This window comes from Mustela lutreola, chromosome 4 (genome assembly GCF_030435805.1).
Source record: "Mustela lutreola isolate mMusLut2 chromosome 4, mMusLut2.pri, whole genome shotgun sequence".
NCBI classification, from domain to species: Eukaryota; Metazoa; Chordata; class Mammalia; order Carnivora; family Mustelidae; genus Mustela; species Mustela lutreola.
The window spans coordinates 8,003,638-8,022,925 of NC_081293.1; positions in this window are offsets into that span (position 1 = coordinate 8,003,638).

Consider the following 19,288-nt stretch of genomic DNA (forward strand, 5'->3'; position numbering starts at 1 on the left):
TGAATTGCCTCTGTCTACCTGGGTATCCTACACACACCAGAGGAGCTATAATTTTTCAGAATTAGAAACAGTGCTGCAACAAGCACCCCGGTTTTTGTTCGATGACTCTTTTTTAAAGAAAGCTTCACAGTAATGGAATTCATGAGTGCAGACATCTTCAAGGATCCTGATGTCCACGGTCAGGTTACTCCCACAATGGAGGTAGTGAGCGGGTGTGCCCACCAGCTCGGCTTCTCACTCAGTGGGCTATCCTTTCTCTTTCCAGTGCTTAGTTATTTGATGGGGAGAGAGTTGGTTCCTGGTTCCAGTTTGCAGTTCCTTGATTGCTAACGAGGGAAGCATTTTCAAATGTACTAGTCATTTACATTTCCTTGTTCGTGGATTTTTCTCTTTGTGTCCTGGCCCCAGTTCTCCATTCTTCCCTGTTGTGTTCTCACCAGTCCAGAGGAACGCTTCCCTTGGGTTATTAACCCTTTGCCTGCCACGCTTACTTAGAAATATTGCCCATGGACCTGGCTGGTGCAGTTCGGATAAGCCTAGGACTCTTGATTTCGGCTCAGGTCGAGATCTCAGGGTCATGGGGTTGAGGCCCATGTCGAGCTCTTGGCTCAGTGTGGAGTCTGCTTGGGATTCTCTCTCCCTGTGTTCCTGCCCGCCCCTGCTGGCACCTACGTGCTCTCTCTCCCTCTCTCAAATAGAAGAGGAAGAAGAAGGAGGAGGAAGAGGAGGAGGAGGTGGAGAAGGAGGAGGGAGAGGGAGAGGAAGAAGGGAAAGAGGGGGGAGGAAGGAAGGAAGGAAGGGAGGAAGGAAGGGAGGAGATATTGCCTCAATAGTTTGGCTTTTAAATGAATCTGTTATTGCTCCAGAAGCTCTACAGGAACACCCAGAGCATATTGTTCTGTCCGTAGGTCCCTGCTACTTGGCAAATGTCAGACTTGCTGAAGAGACCAGGCCAGCGGCCCCTGCATGTGCATTATGGGACAGGGGAAATGTAGTTGAGCAAAAGTGAAAATGAAAAGCTCTCACATTCCTACCACTTGGAGCTTTCCGCCACTCACACCTCAGGGCGCGTCCTTCCTTTTTTACTTCACTCAGATGAGATCATTCTGCACATAATGTTTTATAATCCGATTGTTTTCAGTAAATAATCTCTGCTTTGCCATTGGTTTGGGGACATTTTTACATCATCTAGTCCCCAGACCATATTCTAATTGCCCTGACTGACCCAACCTCGTTCCCTAGAGCTGCCTATTCTAAAGCAGCATTCCACGCGGGACGTCTCAGAGAATACTGCTGGGTCCCCCAGGCCCCTGCTACCTCAGCAAAGTCCCCATAAAGTGACAGCCTTGTGGAGGACACCAGGTCAGGTCCCCTGCCCACAAAATGACCAGCTGCTTTCTTAGGGTGTCCTTAATTTATTTCCTCCCCCACCTTCCCTGGAACCAGTTTTTCCCCTTTAATTTTGATTGTCTTTCTTAAAAACACAGTCATTTTCTTCTCTGATTTCATTCCTCTCCCCTGGATTGTGACAGCCTTTCTCTGTGTCTTCTGGTCCCTTCCTAGGCAGGTCGGACACTGTCATCCAGCCCCTTCTGGAATCTGAAGGGATCTTTGCATTATCCTGGCATTTGAGCCACTTACGAAGGAAGAGCATTAGCCTTCCTGCAACTCATTACAATGCCCTGGTGGGATGCCAAGCCGGCTGCAGGCTCAGGGATGCTGGGATGCCCCAGTCTCGGGCAGGGAGTCTTCCTCCAGAGAGAGTCGAAAGCATACATTTTACACATTTCTCTAATTTTAGGGATTATCTTGCCTCAGCCACCTGCCTCAAATCAAAAATATCCCAGTCCTCGAGCCTTCAATCTGCTTTAGCTGCACAGACCCTTTCACGAGGGCCGCGGGTCTTCCTGGGAACCGAGTGCTCCGGGGAGCAATTACTCACGGGGTCTGTTCCAGAGTAGCTTGGCGTAGAAGGTGGCGGAGAGGGAGAGCGGAAGCCAGGCGAGAGGGAGGGAAAGAGAAATACAGATGGTGTGCCCGGCTCTGTCTAATTCGTCTGTGCACCTGCAGCACCAGCAGCGATGCCCGGAGACACAGAGGCCAGGCTGAGACCTCCCGAGCCTGGGCACCCGGTGCTCATCCCTCCAAGTTCCGGTTCCCAATGTCCGCTTGCCCCGTGGGGAGAATAAGAACTCCATTTCAGGAATGCACTCCTGCCCATTCGGCCCACTCCGCCTGGCTGTGCAGGGGGCACGCTCCATGGGGCTGGGCCTTTCAGTACTCAGAGTACAGGGCCGGTCTCCTCTGGTGACCACGACGATGTCACCATTTCTTGGGCAGCCTTTTCCCTCCCTGCCGTGACTAACGAGGCGCCAGCTTGTCCGAAGACCTCTTCAGCTGCGGCCCTGTGGGCACCCCCTTCCTTCTTCCTTTCCTCTGAGAGAGACTCTGCTCCTGGGGCCGCTGCAGCATCACAAATAGAATCAAGGGAAGCAGCCAGTTCTGTGCATTGTGATGGGCCTGGGACACTGGGAGTGGCCTCGTGTCCAAGTGTCAGTGCTTTCAGAGTGTCCGATGTCCCCGGCTTCTCAGGGGCACCAAGGGGCAGTGGAGTGTGACTGTGCTATGCATTCGGGTATACATTCCCTCGTCCCACAGATCCTTGGTCCGTGCGAGGCCAACACCATGCCTGGGGACTTAGGAGCAGAAGCCGCCCTTACCCCCTACAGCTCCTGGTGTGATGTGAGCCAGGCAGGTAGAGCACAGTCAAGGCTGGAGAATTCTGTGAAGGACACCAGGAGTGTCTTGGGGCCAGGGGCCCCTGAGAGTGGAAGGCAGTTCAGCCGGTGAGCAGGGGCATGGACAAGGAAGCTCAAACACAAGGGCCACACAAGGGGTGTGGGAGGAGAGCTAGAGAACACGGAAGAGGACCCCACAGCTACTCCCAAGGGGATGAGGCATCGGGGACACACTGGAGGGGTGAGGGGCAGCGGGTCGCATGGGCTCCCAAGTGTAGCTGAAGGCAGTGCTGAAGGCAGTGGGGTGGTGAGGGGGTGCGAGCAGGCAATGGGTGGTCAGAGCTGTGTCGTGTGTGGGACCAGGGGAGGAAGGACCTGTGCGCAGAATTCCATGCGGCAGTGGGAGGTGCTCCCTCCAGAGAGGGGAATTCTGAAGAACTCTGAGAGTTCTGAAGAACACCAGCATTGCTGGAAGATCACCATGACCCATGTTTTGGTCCCCGAAAACCCCCCGGCTCACCTGTAAAATGGGGGTAAAGCAAATATTTTTGTACACTTGCATGAAGACCAATGTCTAGGAGTGGTCATCACAACAACATTCAAAATAAAAAAAAATAGAAGCGGTCCGTCACTGGAGAACCGGTAAAATAGAGATCGACCATACAAGGGAGCACTCTAAGTCTTTACAATGAACCCGTTGATTGAGAAGGCTCCCCAAGACATATTGTTGAGATCAGGTCTCAGAATAATACATGTTGTATGACACCATCCCTATTAAAATGTATATACCCATGAATATGCATGTAAAATATTAGCAAAAGTGCTGCTAGGATGCTCCAGAACCTTTGTGGAGGCAGTCTGGGCTGGGGAGGCATTAGGTTGGGGGTTGAGGAAGGCCCTCCTTGCCGGTTACTACACACACGTATATTCTTTGCTTCTCTTGTAAGAAGGTCCATTAATGTTCTCTCTGTGAAAACATTAAATCCATGACACTGGGAAGCGTAACTTCGGGGGAGCCGTGGTTCTCAGCAGTGGGGCCCTCCGTCCCCACTTCCACCAGGGGGCAGCAGAGGGCACGGACACACAGTTGCACTCCGGGAGCTTGGGTGCTGGGGCTCAGCTCCAGGATGGGACCGTGCCAGGTGACCTCCCCTTCCCACCGCTCAGCTCCCTCATCAGGCACACAGCAACAGTAAGCCAGAACCCCAGTCTGGGGGATGATAGACAAGATCATGTATATGCAAGTCATAAGCAGACATGAATAGGGAGGAAGATGACCACGACAGGATCAGAGGGAGGTGAGGAGCGCGCGTATCTGGGGGTGGCGGAGGTGAGGCAAGGGAGGGGGCGTCAGCATTCGTCATCACGATCTCATCGCAAGGCGTTGCTATCGTCATCTAATGGATGAAAACAAGGTTCCATGACTTTCCTAAGTCATGTGGCTAATAAATGGCAGAATGGGACCTAAGTCGGCATGCTGGATCTCTCCTCTCTTTGTCTCCAAAGCAAGTGTCCAACACCTGTTTGCAGAGTGCTGGGTGGCAGTGTCCAGATGCCGGGATCCCGGGGAGTCACCGTGCCGGGGGCCTATGAAATGTGTGTTCAGCAGAAGGGGTCTCCTTTCACTTGGGCACACCAGCCCACTTGCACGGCTTCCCGGATCCTGACCTGAGGGCTGGGAAACAAAACACTGAGTCCCCAGGATAGAGAACTGTCCCACAGAAGACTCCCCACCGCCCTCTGCCCCCGCTTACCAAACCGCAATCAGACTCACCCCTGAGCTTCCCACCACACAGCAGCTGTGGACAGCACCTGCCTTTCAAAAGCACAATGTATGCTGTCCTGTGTGCTAAATACAGAAGAGCATTCTGGCTCCCTGGGGTCCTAATCTGGGGGGACTGGCACTGAGCAAAGCAGATGGAAATGCACTGGAATGCCTCAGGCCCAGGAGATCTACGGATTGGACGCTGGGTTCCCAAGTGGAAAACATGCCAGCACCAAGCCACCATTTAGGTAGCTTAGGGGAGGGAGTGATTTCTCTGTCCCTATTTATCCAGAATGTTAATTAATGGCCTGATGTTCAGTTCACGGAGTTGGTCTCTCCCCCTCCCACACCAGGAACCAAAGAAGGTGTGGAAAAGCAGCAGGCCTGAGGCCTTGGCTGAAGGCCAGCCCCTCTGACAGCTCTTTGGAAGAATTCTGCTGCTGGGTCGTGGGCTGCGCCTTCCAAAGGCTCTTTGTGTCTGTGGTTTTCTTCTTTTTACCGGAACATAACTGAAAATCTCTGGATGAAAGAGCAAAAAGGTCCAGGGGCTGCCTTCCAGGTCTGTTAAGGGAGAGCTGATGGGGCAGGAGGCACAAGTGACATTTGAGCATTTCAAACTCTCCTCTTCAAATCCTTGTGGATTTTAAAGCCTCCCCCCACCCCCGCGCCACCTGCCGGGCCTCATTCTGACCCATTATGCCCCAGACGCCTATTTCCCTGTCCAGTGAAGCTCCCCACCTAGTATCCCCACGAGACCATGGGTTTAACATCAGTTTTGCATATTTTCATCCCTTCCAACTCCCGGCCCCCCAAACTTCTAATCTGTGCTTCTTTAATCAGATCGGAGTTTTCCCTAGTTACTATGCACATGCATGTGAACACAGTTTCTAAGGAGGCCATCGAAAGACCTATTTCGTCCCTAGAATGTCAATGTCACCCCATGTGTTTGTAATCCCATCTGGGACAGGTGAGCGCCAGAAGACCTCAGCCCCTGTGTGGGTGGTTTCGTGGACAGAAAGGGGTTGGGGCAGCACCTGGCACCTGGTCGTGACCGTGTTTGATAAGAACTGGACTCTTGCCAGCCCTGGTGTGAGGGGGTCTTGCCAGGAAACCATGCCCAGTCTGATGATTCAGCTCCACGGGCACCAACTTTCAATGACAAGAGGAAATATGTTTGGTTCGCCATTCCAGTGGTCATCAGACTAGACATCCATTTAATTTCCCGACTTGAATAATTCCCCAACGTTAGCTGTCTTCAATGCCACGATGTAGCTTTTGAGTTATCAAGGGACATCTCATTAAAATGGGCATTTATGGATTATTCATGGAAAGTTCCAGTTTTATGCGGAGGCTCCGTCCCCAGCACTAGATAACACACCTTTGTTTCTTAGGCATTCTGGGCATGTGTTGTTTTTCCTTTTTAAACTGCTTTATTGAGCTACAATGAACACACTGTATAATTCATCCACTTAGAATCTATGATTGCATTTTTTTGGTATATCCAGGGCTGTTCAACATCTAGTTTTAGAGGCTTTTGGTCCATGCCCCCCCTACACGAAAACGCCACTCTCACCATACCCACGCATGGTGACTCCCACCCGTGCCCCACCCCACCCCAGCCTAGACTATCACTAACTTCTTTTCTGTTTCTGTGGATTTGCCTAAACTGTACAGACATTTCATACAAATAGAATCAGACGATAAAAGGTTCTGCTATGACTAACTTCTTTCACGTGACATGTTTTTACATTCATTCATGTGTAGCGCCAGGTGTCGGGACTACCTTCCTTTTTATGGCTCAGTAATATCCCATTGTACGGACAGACACTGTGTGCGTACAGTCTACCCAGTGTATAGGTAAGCATGTTTTGTGTATCCACCGAACACTCAAAGAACATTTGGAAATTTCCACCTGTGGGCCATTATGAACTGCTGCTATGAGCACTCACGTGTACATTTTTATGTCGACGTATGCCTTCCAGTTCTCCTGGTTATATACTAGGAGTGGAACTGCTGGCTTCTCTGGCCACTCCATGCTTAGCCTTTTTAGGAACTGTCAAACCGTTTTCCAAAGAAGTGACGCCACATAACATTCCCACCAGCAGTGCGTGAGCTCTCCCACACCTCCGCCTCTTCGTCAGCACAACTAATATCCAACTGCTTGATCAGGGTCATCCTAGCAGTTTCTCACTGTGGTTTCAGTGTGCACGTCTCTGACAGCTGAGGTGTGGACCATCTTCTCATGTACCTGTAGGCCATTTGCATACCTCCTTTGGAGCAAGGTCTATTCAAAGGTTTTTTTTTTTTTTTTTTAAGATTTATTTATTTATTTGACACAGAGAGAGAGATTACAAGTAGGCAGAGAGCTAGGAAGAGAGAGGGGGAAGCAGACTCCCTGCCAAGAAGAGAGCCCGATGCGGTGCTCGATTCCAGGACCCTGGGATCATGACCTGAGCCAAAGGCAGAGGCTCAACGCACTGAGCCAACCAGGTGCCCCATGGAGCAAGGTCTATTCAAATGTTAACTTGTGTTTCAAACTGGTTATTTGCCTTTTTATTATTGAGTTGTAAGAGTTCCTTATGTCTTCTGTACAAGGATACTGTACCTTATCAGATATATGATCTGAAAATAATTCCTCCCATTCTGTGGGTCCATAAATTAAAGTTTCATTGAATATAGATACGTGGTGGCATCTTTTTACTTTTAAATTCCAAATTGGACACTTAGTTTCAGGAAAACAGCCTCATCTGTCACATCAAACTGTGATAATTTTAGGGTGATTGGTTTTACAGTTTTATTTCTATTTTAGTTGTTAATCTGTTTTATTTCCCTAGTTGTGTAGAAGTTACCTACAGAACTAATATGTAGTTTTATATTTTAATACATTTTGATAACATTAGAACAAGGTAATTACATAAGAATTATTAGGGCACTTGGTTGACTGTTGGTTAACCATCCGACTATTGATTTTGGTTCAGGTCATGATCTCAGAGTCATGAAATCAAGCCCCGAGGGCTTCAGGTACTTAAGGCTAATTGCTTAAGGTTCTCTCTCTCTCCCTCTGCCTCTCCCTCCAACTCTTTCTCTCTCTCTTTCAAAAAAAAAGGGGGGGGGAGTAAGAATTACTTAAATGAACACTTTCTTTTAAATATCAGCTCTTTTGTATTATGCTAAGTGAATTAAGTCAGGCTGAGAGAGACAGATTCCATGGGATTTCACTCACATGTGGAATCTGAAAAACAAAGGAATGAACATACAAAAGAAAAGCAGAATCGGACCTATAAATACAGAGAACAGACTGGTGGTTGCCAGAGGGGAGGGGTGGGAGGCTGAGCAGAGTGGGGGAAGGGCAGTGAGAGGTCCAGGCTTCCGGTTCCGGAATGAATGAGTTGCAGGAATGAAAGGCACAGCCCCAGGAATGCCCTCGGTGACCCGGCAGGAGGCTTGTGTGGTGACAGATGGGAGCTACGCTTGCACTTGTGGTGCACATGGTGAACATGGCATAATGTATTGAAGTTAAATCACTATGTTGTACACCTGAAACTAATATAACATTGTGTGTCAACTATACTCAAATTAAAAAAAAACAAAAAAAAAAAAACAGGAGTCAGCTCTTTATTCTTCAAACACTGCCTGAGCCTGTAAATTCCATGAGGCTGCACCTGCCTGGCTCACCAGTGTATCCCCTGAGCTACCTACCATTGTCACTGGCACAGACAGAACACTCACCAAATAATAAAGGAGTGAACCGATGATGGCCCCTAATTTCAGGGCATGACCCTGAGGCTTCTGGAGCTGCTCTCCTCTGTCGGGTGCAGTCCCGGATGATATTAGTTTGGCCGGTCCTCCTATCCCCAGCACTGGGGCAAGAACAGCGTATTCCAACCTTCACAGAGCTGGTCCCAGTTCTGACCCAGGGTCTGCCAGGAAGAGTAGCTATAAGGGAGTTATTAGCATCTTATTTTGCCTATGGGGAGACTAAGGCCAGGAGAGGCGAAATCCACCCCCCACACAAGGTCACTCATGCTGGTGAGGGATTCCATGTCAGACAGTCTCAACAACCCCATTCTTGCTTCTTTCTCCTGCTGTCCCCAGAGGGCGATGGGGTCTGTCCACTCATTTGAGCTATTTGCAAGTTTACGTTGAGTGAGTTTGAGCCTGGAATCCATCACAGAGTCCTGTCGGCCTTGACCTCAGCAGGGTTTGTAGCCAGAAGTCTCCGCTGCCTGCTCTTTTCGGAGGAGAACTGGCTTGCCAATAACCGAGAGTCTGGCGCCTTTCCAGTGTCACCAATTCCGTGGCACGTGTCCAATTGCTTGAGCAGGGAGGCAGTCCACATGGAGAGCTGTCTGCAGGTGACTCTCAGTTCTCTCTTCATGTTGGAGCCTTGCCGGCAAACCGCAAGGCCATCATTTCATCCTTTGCTTCAGAAAACTTTGCACGGCCACGTGGAGCCCACTCAGCTACTACTCTGCTCTCCCCAGAAGAGTCTTCCCTGGGGCGGGCAGTCATCCGACCCAGCAGTGCCATTTAAAGTCAGTGGCAGAGCCTCATATCAGACTAGAGATCAGGGAAATCCAGAAGAAGCCTCCTAATGTCTAATGCTGCCCCACGCAGCAGCTCAGCAATCGGAGGGTATGAATTGGAGGGACCGCATTGCCAACATGGCCAACCAAATTAAGTTTGTACAAACTGGCTGTTAAAGCTGCTGAAACGTCCCTCCTTAGGGATAGTAAACCTGGGGCCACGGTTCTCCAAATCCAGCAGGTTCAGCCTCACCTGTCCCAGCCCCATGCAGAGCACCTGACCAGCAGCCGTGGAGGAGATGCTATTGTATGAGTCCTAGTCCTCACACCTCCTGGGGATGCACTCAACCTTCCGGTCTGAGAAGAAGCAGAGTAAACCTTCAGAAGACTTCAAACTTGCTAGCAAAGACTATAAGGAAGCTGTTGGGAATAACCTTCATAGTCTATTTTCCTGTGGCTGACTGAACTGTTTGATTCTATTCTTTGCCCAGCGCAGGCAAATGCTTCTTTTTCCTTCCTGGCTTTCAATTATTTTCCATTTTAAATGTCGGGGGGAAATACCAACTTTGTGCACTGTTAGGACTCCTCAAATAGTTGGTGTTTGATTTGTGCCCAATTTTGCCATAGCTCTTCCGACAGAAAACACTGGTCGGACCTTAAAAATTAAGCTAATTTTACTTCCAGCACTTGGGCAAATTCTCAGTGTGCAAACAATTGACAGACTGTTTCCATTTTCATTAGGCTGTTTGTTTTTGTCATCAGAGGCAAAAGTCCCAGAGCATGTGGGATGAAGTATACGCGGAGCTCATTCCAGCCCAGAGGTGTTTAAGGAGACCTTCCTGCTGTATGTATTTCCCTTGAATGGGTATCATCTTTAAATGGATTTTTCATAATATGAATGGAAAAATGAATTTTTCATAAACATTGTGTGTTTATGGGGGACCCTCATTTTGATAGTATTTTAAAGAAATGTGTAAGTCTGTGCCTGTATATAATTAATGTCGTCCGTTCATGACCATATTGGTAAACCCACTGTAGCTTCGGAGGGACCTTTCGCAGGTGATCAATGCCCTTCATAGAATGTTCCAGTCTCCAGAGACCTGAGGCATGCCTGTGCGGTGGAGATTTTAGGCATTGTGACATGTTTTGCCACAATCCATAATGAAATACCCATGATACACTAGACACCACGCTCAGAGCTGGAGATACTCATTTGGATAAGATGCTCTTTATGATTTCAGGGAGCTTGCAGAAATGATACAGGACATGTATCTGGCTCACGGCAATATGGCTGGAGAGGTTTCATTGCATCAGTGCAGGTAGAACACGTAGAAGCCTCAGAGAACCTTTCCTTTCAACCAAGCTTTAGGAAAAGCCTTTGTGAAAGAGGCGGCTTTCCAACTGGCAAGAATTCAACAGTATGAAATGGGGCCAAGGCTGAGGGCTCAGTATGAAGAGAGACAAAAGTAAGATGGCCTGGGTGTGTTCAGAGGAAACTGATAAGCCAAGGGAGGCAAATCTGGGGTACTATGGGCTTGCGGGGAACAACAGTGGCCCTAGGACATGGCTAACAGAAGGAAGACAAGGCAGGTTACAGAGCACGGCTGGGGCCATGTGTGGCAGGTGAACTGGGGTGATGGGGCAGCCCCACTGACTCTGCTTCCATCGTGAGGATCACTGGCCTGTGGATAGCAGCTAAGAATGGAGAGAAACATCAAGCTCTTCTCAGTGCTCCCAGGAGTCGGAGGATAGTCGCCCTCTCACTAGCTGTCTGGATGTGGTCCCATAAGCCCTCACAAGAGCTTTGAGAATTGTTTGAGCAAATTATGAGCATTCTGCTTTATCTTGAGCCATGTTGTGGGGGCCAGGAAATGTGGAACCCCAGGAAAGCCAACCTTGTCTTCAGCACAGAAGGACTCTTGTCCCCACTTGTCTTCCAAGTAGTCTTCTACTCAAATGACCCTAGTCATCCAGGGGAACAATCTTACCCCACACCAAGCTGGTGGCATTATGGACACCTCAGGCCTCACTGGGACTTCCTTCACTGGGACTGAAGCTGACACTCTCATTCCTGCTTAGTTTTTCCTGCTGGGGGTAAACTGCCTATCCCATTCTTCAGTTCCGGAGACTCAGAAAGACATTGCAACAAGACTAATCACCAGTAGTACTGATTTTCACTGGGAAGCTTGTCATGTGCAATCACATTGACACATGAAATTTGATTAGAAACTCAACTCTTCCCCGTAGCTGCAAATTAAAGTCTTCAGAACATGATCCCATCAAGGGCAGGGCTTTTCTCTGATCATCTGTCTGGACATTAGAATCACAGACTATTAGATCTTGGAGCTGAAGAGTCCCTCCAGTGTCACATCTCCCAGTGGGCTGTGGGAACCTCTCAAGTGTTTCCTCAAATTGCTAGTCATCATTTTTGCTCAAACGCTTCCACCTGTGAGTAAATTAGGCAATGAGTCACCCACGATGGGTCCAACCTGATGCAGAGTCAAAACCCAGCTCAAGCTTATTATGCGTTTACAAAACTACCCATCCAAGTTAATAATTGCAATTTTGATCTTTTAAGTTTGTAAAGTCTGAAGGTCCAGCTGACCCAGCCTAAGTTTATAGTTGAAGAGCCCAAGGGCATTGGAGACATGAGTAATCCTTCAGTGTGGTTTCTTGATGGACACAGTCGACCAGAGCATATTCTCCTTTTCCAGCCTAGAGTCACTGCTCTGGTTCAGAACTTTATCATCTCAAGCCTAAATATATACAATAGTCTCCTGGTTTCCTACCTTTACCCTTGCCCCTTCTATTCCTGATGTGTGCCCACGGCATTAGTAGATTGTTTTCCTCCTCCTCTAGAAGCTTAAATCTGTACTTCCCCTTGCCCCACAGTCCACACAATGGAGTCTGAACTCCCCAGCATGGTGTTTGTGGCTCCAGCCCAAGACCCCCAAGGCCCAGCTTCATCTCCTCATATAGCCTCCCCTCCTTCCAATCCAGACACTTGTGTTACATTCACATAAAATTACTCATTCACTGACTAATAATCTCACATACATCTCTCTAATTCCACAAGTCTTGGATTTCTCTGCTCTGGCCATTGTTCAAGACCCAGCACAAATGTCACTTTTGTTTTAAAATCTTTGTCACCCCCTCAGCCCCTCAGCCCTGGTTCTTCTTCCCTGGGCTCCTTCTCTGGGCTGCACCACACTGAGCATCACACTCTGGATGCATGTCTCTGCATCTTTGGCTCCTTGAATAGTAGGTCATATCTTGTTCATTCTTACGTCCTCAGTGCCGGGCAGAGTCAGAGATTGGTATCCATTGATTGAATCCATGAATAAATAAATAAATGCATGAATATGGGTTCAGTGTGTGTTCATGGAACTACCAGAGAGACACCAGTGAGTGCTCCTTATTACCAACATTGACAACAGGTACTGCTTGGTCCCCCAGAAGTCAGTAAAGGAAATTAGACACAGCCTCTACTGTCAAGGAGTCTAGTTAAGAAGACAAGACATAACCATTTAAAGAGTGATGATCTTGACCAGGGCTAGTTTATGTCCTATATCTCTTTTGAAGTTAAAGCAGTCTAGGAAACCCACAAAACTCAGCCTGGCTCATTCCCCTGGTAGGTGTTAAAGCCACGTCCAATCCTCCTTTGGGGAGCTATGAAGGCCACCTGGGACCAGCAGGTGTGTTGGATGAGTCCTTACCTTGGAAAGCCTTAGCAATGACCATGTACTTTCTCTGTCTTTTTTGGTCTCATTTTAGCCTCACAAAAATCAGGGAGGAGGTGGTATTACTGTTCCCACTTTACAAAGAAGCCATGAACAACTACAGCAAAAGCCTTCTAAGTGAGTCAAATGTGGGCTTCCCTCCCCAGGTCACTTGTGTGTTTCTTACTCATCTGATGTACACTGAGCACCTGTCTGGTGCCACTGTGTTAGGTACCAAGAGCACAGATAGACATGGGACATGGATCTTCACCTGGAAGGAGATCTAGCTAAGTATAACACATGCAAGAGTTACAAAAGTCTACCCTAAATGCCGTCTGCCCCTCCCTAAATACTGAAGCAGGTGCTATGTCTTTCATGCATTTGATATTTCATGAGAACTTACATGAGGACATAACATTGGGCAGTAACATTCAATCACTCTAACCCCTCATTTCTTTTCCACTGTGCTGAAAACTCCCCAAGGATAGACTGGATCTTTGGTCTTTGGATTTGTCGCTGAATTTATGTAGTGTCCACCAGTACATGTTGTGGGCTCTGCCAATGTGGTAGCTTTGGATTGTAATTCATGAGGATGTGAGAGCAGCTCTGCTCTTCTCTTACTATGTAACTTTGGCCAAGTTGTACCAGCTCTCTGGACTTCAGTATATTCATCTGTGAAATGGAGAGATTTCTCTCATCCCAAAGAGATGTGCAGATACTTCAAGGGCAGTGAGTTTCCATTTTGCAGCATCTTTACTTTCAAAAGTAAGGTAGCAAGAAGGATGCCTTTAGGGCACTGGTTATCCACTGGGATGCATACCTCCTCTCTTTCTACTCTTCTCCCCAACCCCAATCCTCCATCTTTTCCCTGTTGAAAGGGACTATTGTGTGGTCTACTCCATGCTATCCATGCTGCTAGGAGTATTGGTGGGTCAGTGGTAGACTGCAAGATTGAGACCCACAGATTGAGGAAATGATCAAATGCCTTTATGTCAGGGAAATGCCGGGAGTCACCTGCTATATCCGACTTTGCTTCAGGCTCTGATGAACCCAGAGACAAGCCCCCACCAGTTATACATTTGTACTCAGATACTGGTCATTTGTCTGGTCAGAACCATCTAGTCACTGAAATACCAGTTAAATGTCAGTAATGTGGAAGCCAATGAAGATGGCTTTTTGGTGGAAGAGCAGTCAATTCACTGAGTCTACACTCACACCCAGCGTAAAAGGCAGGTGGATTTTAGAGAGTGGTGTTTGACTGAATGCCATGACTGACCTGCAACTATACCAGCCCTACTGGTCAACTGCCCAAAGAACCCATAGATTCCAGAGAAACTGTGGGCATTTCTGAGTTGGTGTAGAATAGCTTTTGCTTCCTCTGGGATTTTCCTCAATCTTGTTTTTCTGGATGCTACTATCTGAAGTGAAAATAACATTTCTTTAGAAACTCCTGCCAAGCCAGTGTCTTCCTAAGATTGCCTAGGAAATCTTGCAGGTCCCACTGGCTCTGGGCATGCCACTTTCTGTTTGAAACCCCTCTCCTGAGTGGGACACTGGTGGCACAGAGACTTGGTCCTGGGCTTTGTTTTCAAAGGCCTGTTTGCCTGACCCCCTGTTCCCCCGCCCCAGGAATCTATCACCCATTGACAGGTGAGGAGGCAGAGAGGGAACACTGAGATCATGATCCCTCTGACTTCCGTTCTATGCTCCTTCTGTCCTAATCATGGCCTATGTTCCCGTGCTGATAGGTTCATGTTCATATAGTATTCTTTCTACCTGTAATGCTGCTCCCACCCCCACCCTCCCCCACCTTCCACCCCTGATAAACATGTATGCTCGAGGGTAGCCTATCTTTTGAATTCTTTGTTGAACATCCCAGCCCTTAGGTGGGGGTGACCTCACCTTTCTCCTTACCCTGAGAGACACCTGACATGTTGCTGGTTCTGCCCTGTTTACAGTAGCACTCTTCTACTGGGAGAAAGGACAAAAGGAGCTCCTCTACTGTGCAAGATAGAGAATATGCCTCCAAACTTGGCCAGTCTCCCCAATGATGAGAATCCACATGTGCTGCTCACAGACCTGACCACACACAAAACTGGCCACACTTGTTGGTCTCAGGGATCCTCTCCAAGCCTTCTTTGTCTACCTGTAGAATAAGGTGGGAGCACCAGATGATTTAAAAGGTCTCTTCCAGGTGCTCTCTGTGCGTTTCCTAAGGGGAATTTCTCCATGAACCTACTTTAGACTTCTCCAACAGAAGCACCTATTCCCAAGCGGTTGTGTTCAATGGACTCCAGACTGGGTGCACTATTTGGCAGTGCCACATCTCCAGAGGACACATTGGTGACATATGACATGCACCCCATGCCCAATCCCTGAGTCACCATGCCCAGGGAGCCAGGAATTCCTGTGCCACCGTTGGGAGAAATCTCATCCAGGAAAGCAACACAACAAACCATCATGGCTTTCATGGTGGTTCAGCACATGTTCTCGAGATTCATCCGCCTCGCTGCATACAGCTCTGCTCATTCGTTTTAGCTGCTGTGTGTTACCTAGTCACGTGACTATTCCAGCTTATCCATTCTCTCATCAAGGTGCACTGAGGGACCTTCCATTTTTTCTTCATTTGGAGCAAAAGGTTTCAGTAGGTGAACATCCTTGTTCTTGCCCACGCGCAGATGTTTTCCAAAGATACTGCAACTTCTGCTTCCTCCAGCTAGGTTCCACATATAGAAAAAAATGAACACTTTTGCCAACCTGATGGATGGATTTTTATTCTTTTGGTTTTTGTTCTATGATCTATTTTGGAACTATGGGACTGGATACATACCAATTTAGAATTGTTATTTCTTCTCAGGGAACTTTTTCTTTTGCCATTATACATTGACCTTCTCTATCCTTAATACCTTTTCTTTTTGCCTTAAAGATAATTTTGTTTAAAACTAATATAGCTACTCCAGCTCTCTTTTTATGATTATTTGCCTAGAATACATATATATATGTATATATATGCATATACATATATATATTAAGACTTTATTTATTTATTTGACAGAGATCACAAGTAGGCAGAGAAGCAGGCAGAGGGGGCGGGGAAGCAGGCTCCCTGCTGAGCAGAGAGCCCAATGTGGGGCTCGATCCCAGGACCCTGGGATCATGACCTGAGCCAGAGGCAGAGGCTTTAACCCACTGAGCCTCCCAGGCACCCTATATGTATATTCTTATCCTATTATTTTCACCTTGTTTTGGTAACCTAGGTTTTATTTCCCACTAAAGAATCCCTAATAGTTTAAAAAAAAAAAAAACTTAGAAATTTCACTAAATCATTCCACTCAGTCACAAAACTTGGCTGATATAGAGGGAAAACCTTATATAGTCTTTTCCCATTTAGCTTATATCAGCACTTTACCTACACACTGCTTTTCCAGAGTAATTTTTCTTTAACTGGGAGAAAAACTTTATTTTAAAAAGTTTATCTCTTTAAAATGGTGGTGATTCTAAGAAAAGCACCAGTAAGAGATAGGAATATGGGAACAATTAAGTTTTAATTACTATGAACCCAAAAAAATTCCTCATTATGGCACATTATAGAACATTCAAATAAAAAATTATGAAACTACATAAGTGCTTATAACAAGAGCATCTTTTCTACTTTGCTAACTAATTTTGGGGAGATTAAAAAATTTGAAGTGGCGGGGGGGTGGGAGGTTGGGGTACCAGGTGGTGGGTATAATAGAGGGCACAGATTGCATGGAGCACTGGGTGTGGTACAAAAATAATGAATACTGTTATGCTGAAAATAAATAAAAAATAAATTAAAAAAATCAAAATCAAGCATTTCTACACATTTCAGATTTACATTTATTAAAGGCAAAACAGCAATTCTGATTATGTGAACATCTATTAAAATGAAGATGCTTTGAATTATGAAAACAGAATTATGAATAGATTCAAATGTCTCAAAATTTTGAAGATGTAAGTAATTTACCATTTCCTCAGACATTTTTAGAGAAATAATGTTTTGTTTTTAAAAATTCAGTTCAGGATATTGACTCACCTCCTTTTTTGGTAAAAGACAAAAAAACTCTGAAGGTAAATATTACATTCATACCAGCCACAAAATAAAGTTCAAACTTAACCAATGCACAACAGTTTTAAAAACATACAAATCTAAGATTTTGTAGGAAAACAGTATAAGTTAAAATGACACCATACAAAATATCATGGATTTTTTATGAATATTTAAAGCTTAATATTCTGATTTTGAGAGTAACTTCTAGGAATTTGAGGTTTAAAATGTAAAAGTAGCAGACATATTTGCTCTCCTAAGCATTTTTTTTTTTTAAAGTAAAAGCAAAAACAAAATGAACCAAACAACACTGCGGCATATGTGTACAGTGGTAGACATTGTCCTATGGATACATTTTCGACTTTCATCTGCTTTAATTTTGTCCATTCTTATTTAAAACATACCACTCCCAATGTTCTTCATACAAATGGGAAAACATGAGGTAAACATCGCACACTTATATAGAAGCATTCAATATTACTTAGATATTCCTTATGCCTACAACAATGCTTAAATAAATCTCCCACAAAGAGTGATTATTGTCATGAAACATACCTGAACCATATAAGCAGATCAGGTATCACAGTCCTCTGAAAATGGCAATGATGTTCTTCAGTATTATTACAAAATAATCATGACGACCTTTTCTGTAGAAATTGTTTTGCTAGCAAATATTGCTCCATTATGGATTAAATGAGGCACTGAGCTATAGTAAAAGCACCTGAAATCCATTCAAAATTGCCATGATGCAGCTCATGTGGAAATAATCTATAATTAGATTATAGCAGAGTCTCCAGCTCTGCTACCTCCAGTTCCTTCCTGCCATATCATGCTTCCACCTGAGGTCATTTTGTTAGACCTTGAAGAATTCTTATTAGCATTTTTTGGATTGTCTCAGCTTCTGCTTTGTGTGGAAACATCCTATCTCCCATTTATGTTTGAAAGATTTTTCACTGGGTATAAAATTCTCAATAGCTAGTTTATATTTTGTCCTTTCCAACACATTCAGGATATCATTTTCACTGCCTTCTGGCTTCCTGTTTACTGCTGGGGAGTCAGTCACTGTTACTGTTATTTTTCTTCTTCCTCTTTGAAAGTAATGGGTCTTTTTCCTCTAACTGCTTTTGATATTTTCTCTTTGTCTTAATTTCTCAGCAGTTACACCATGATGTGCTTAAGGGAGTCTCTCTTTGTCTTTATTCTGGTTGGGGTTTGGCAATCTTAGGACTATAGATTAATGTCTTCCATCAATTTGGTGTTAGTGTCAGACATTCTCTCTTCAAATATTGCTTCTACCTCATTTCCTCTCCATCTGGGATTCTAATCACATGTATGCTAGAACATGTCTCTCATGCTCTGTTTTTAATCATTAATTATTTTATTTAGTATTATGTTTGTTTTATTTTTTAATATTTCCTCATAGAAATTTGCTAAATATTTGGAACTTAACACATTTTTAAATAACTTATGGATTAAAGGGTATATGGAAAAAGAAATCAGTAAATATTTTGAAGATGATGAAGATTAAAAATATTAAAAAATGAGGGATTTAACAAAAGCAGTGTTTATGGGGACATTTATAGCATTAAATATACATAATAGAAAAGAAAAAAATGTCTCAAATTAATAATCTAAGGTTCTGAAACAACAACAAAGTAAGTCCAAAGTAAGTTAGAGGAATTAAACAATAAAGTTAAGAGAACTTAATAAAATAGAAAACAAAGAACAATAGCAAAAATCAATGAAACCAAAGATAGTCTTTTTTAAAAAGTTGAGGACTGAAAACTTCAAATTAGACTGATCAGAAAGAAAAGATAGATCAGATTTCCAGAATCAGAAAGTGGAAAGCTGACATCACTACAGATGCTACAAACACTATCAGCTGCTAAAGGAATTTTTAAACAACTTTATGGCAATATATTGACAACATAGATGAAATTGATACATTCATTGAAAGACTAAAATTGCCAAAATAGATTCAAGAAGAATTCAAAAATCTGAAAAAGTCAATACATATTAAATAAATTAAATCCATAATTTAAAATCTTTTCACAAAGAAAATTCCAATCGCAGATGTCTTCACTAATGATTTTTTTTTTTTGAGCAGTTCAGAAAGAAATAATGACACAAATTTTTTTTTTTCACACAAATTTTTCCAAATATAGAGCAGAGGTATCTCATTCCAACTTGACACATAGAGGCCTGATGCCAAAGTAGGAACAAAGATATCACATGGATATGGTAGGCCACTATCTCTCCTCAGTCCCTCAGGCACTAAGTCTTTGATGAATATTGGCAAGTCAAATCCAGCAATATAAAATGAAAGATAGTACGTGATGACTAAGTGGAGTTTATCCAAGGAAGCAAGGTTAGGTGAACACTTGGAGACAAATGTAATTCACCATACTAACTAAAAAAGAACAACAATATGATTATCACAATAGATGCTCAAAAAACCATTTGTGAAAGCA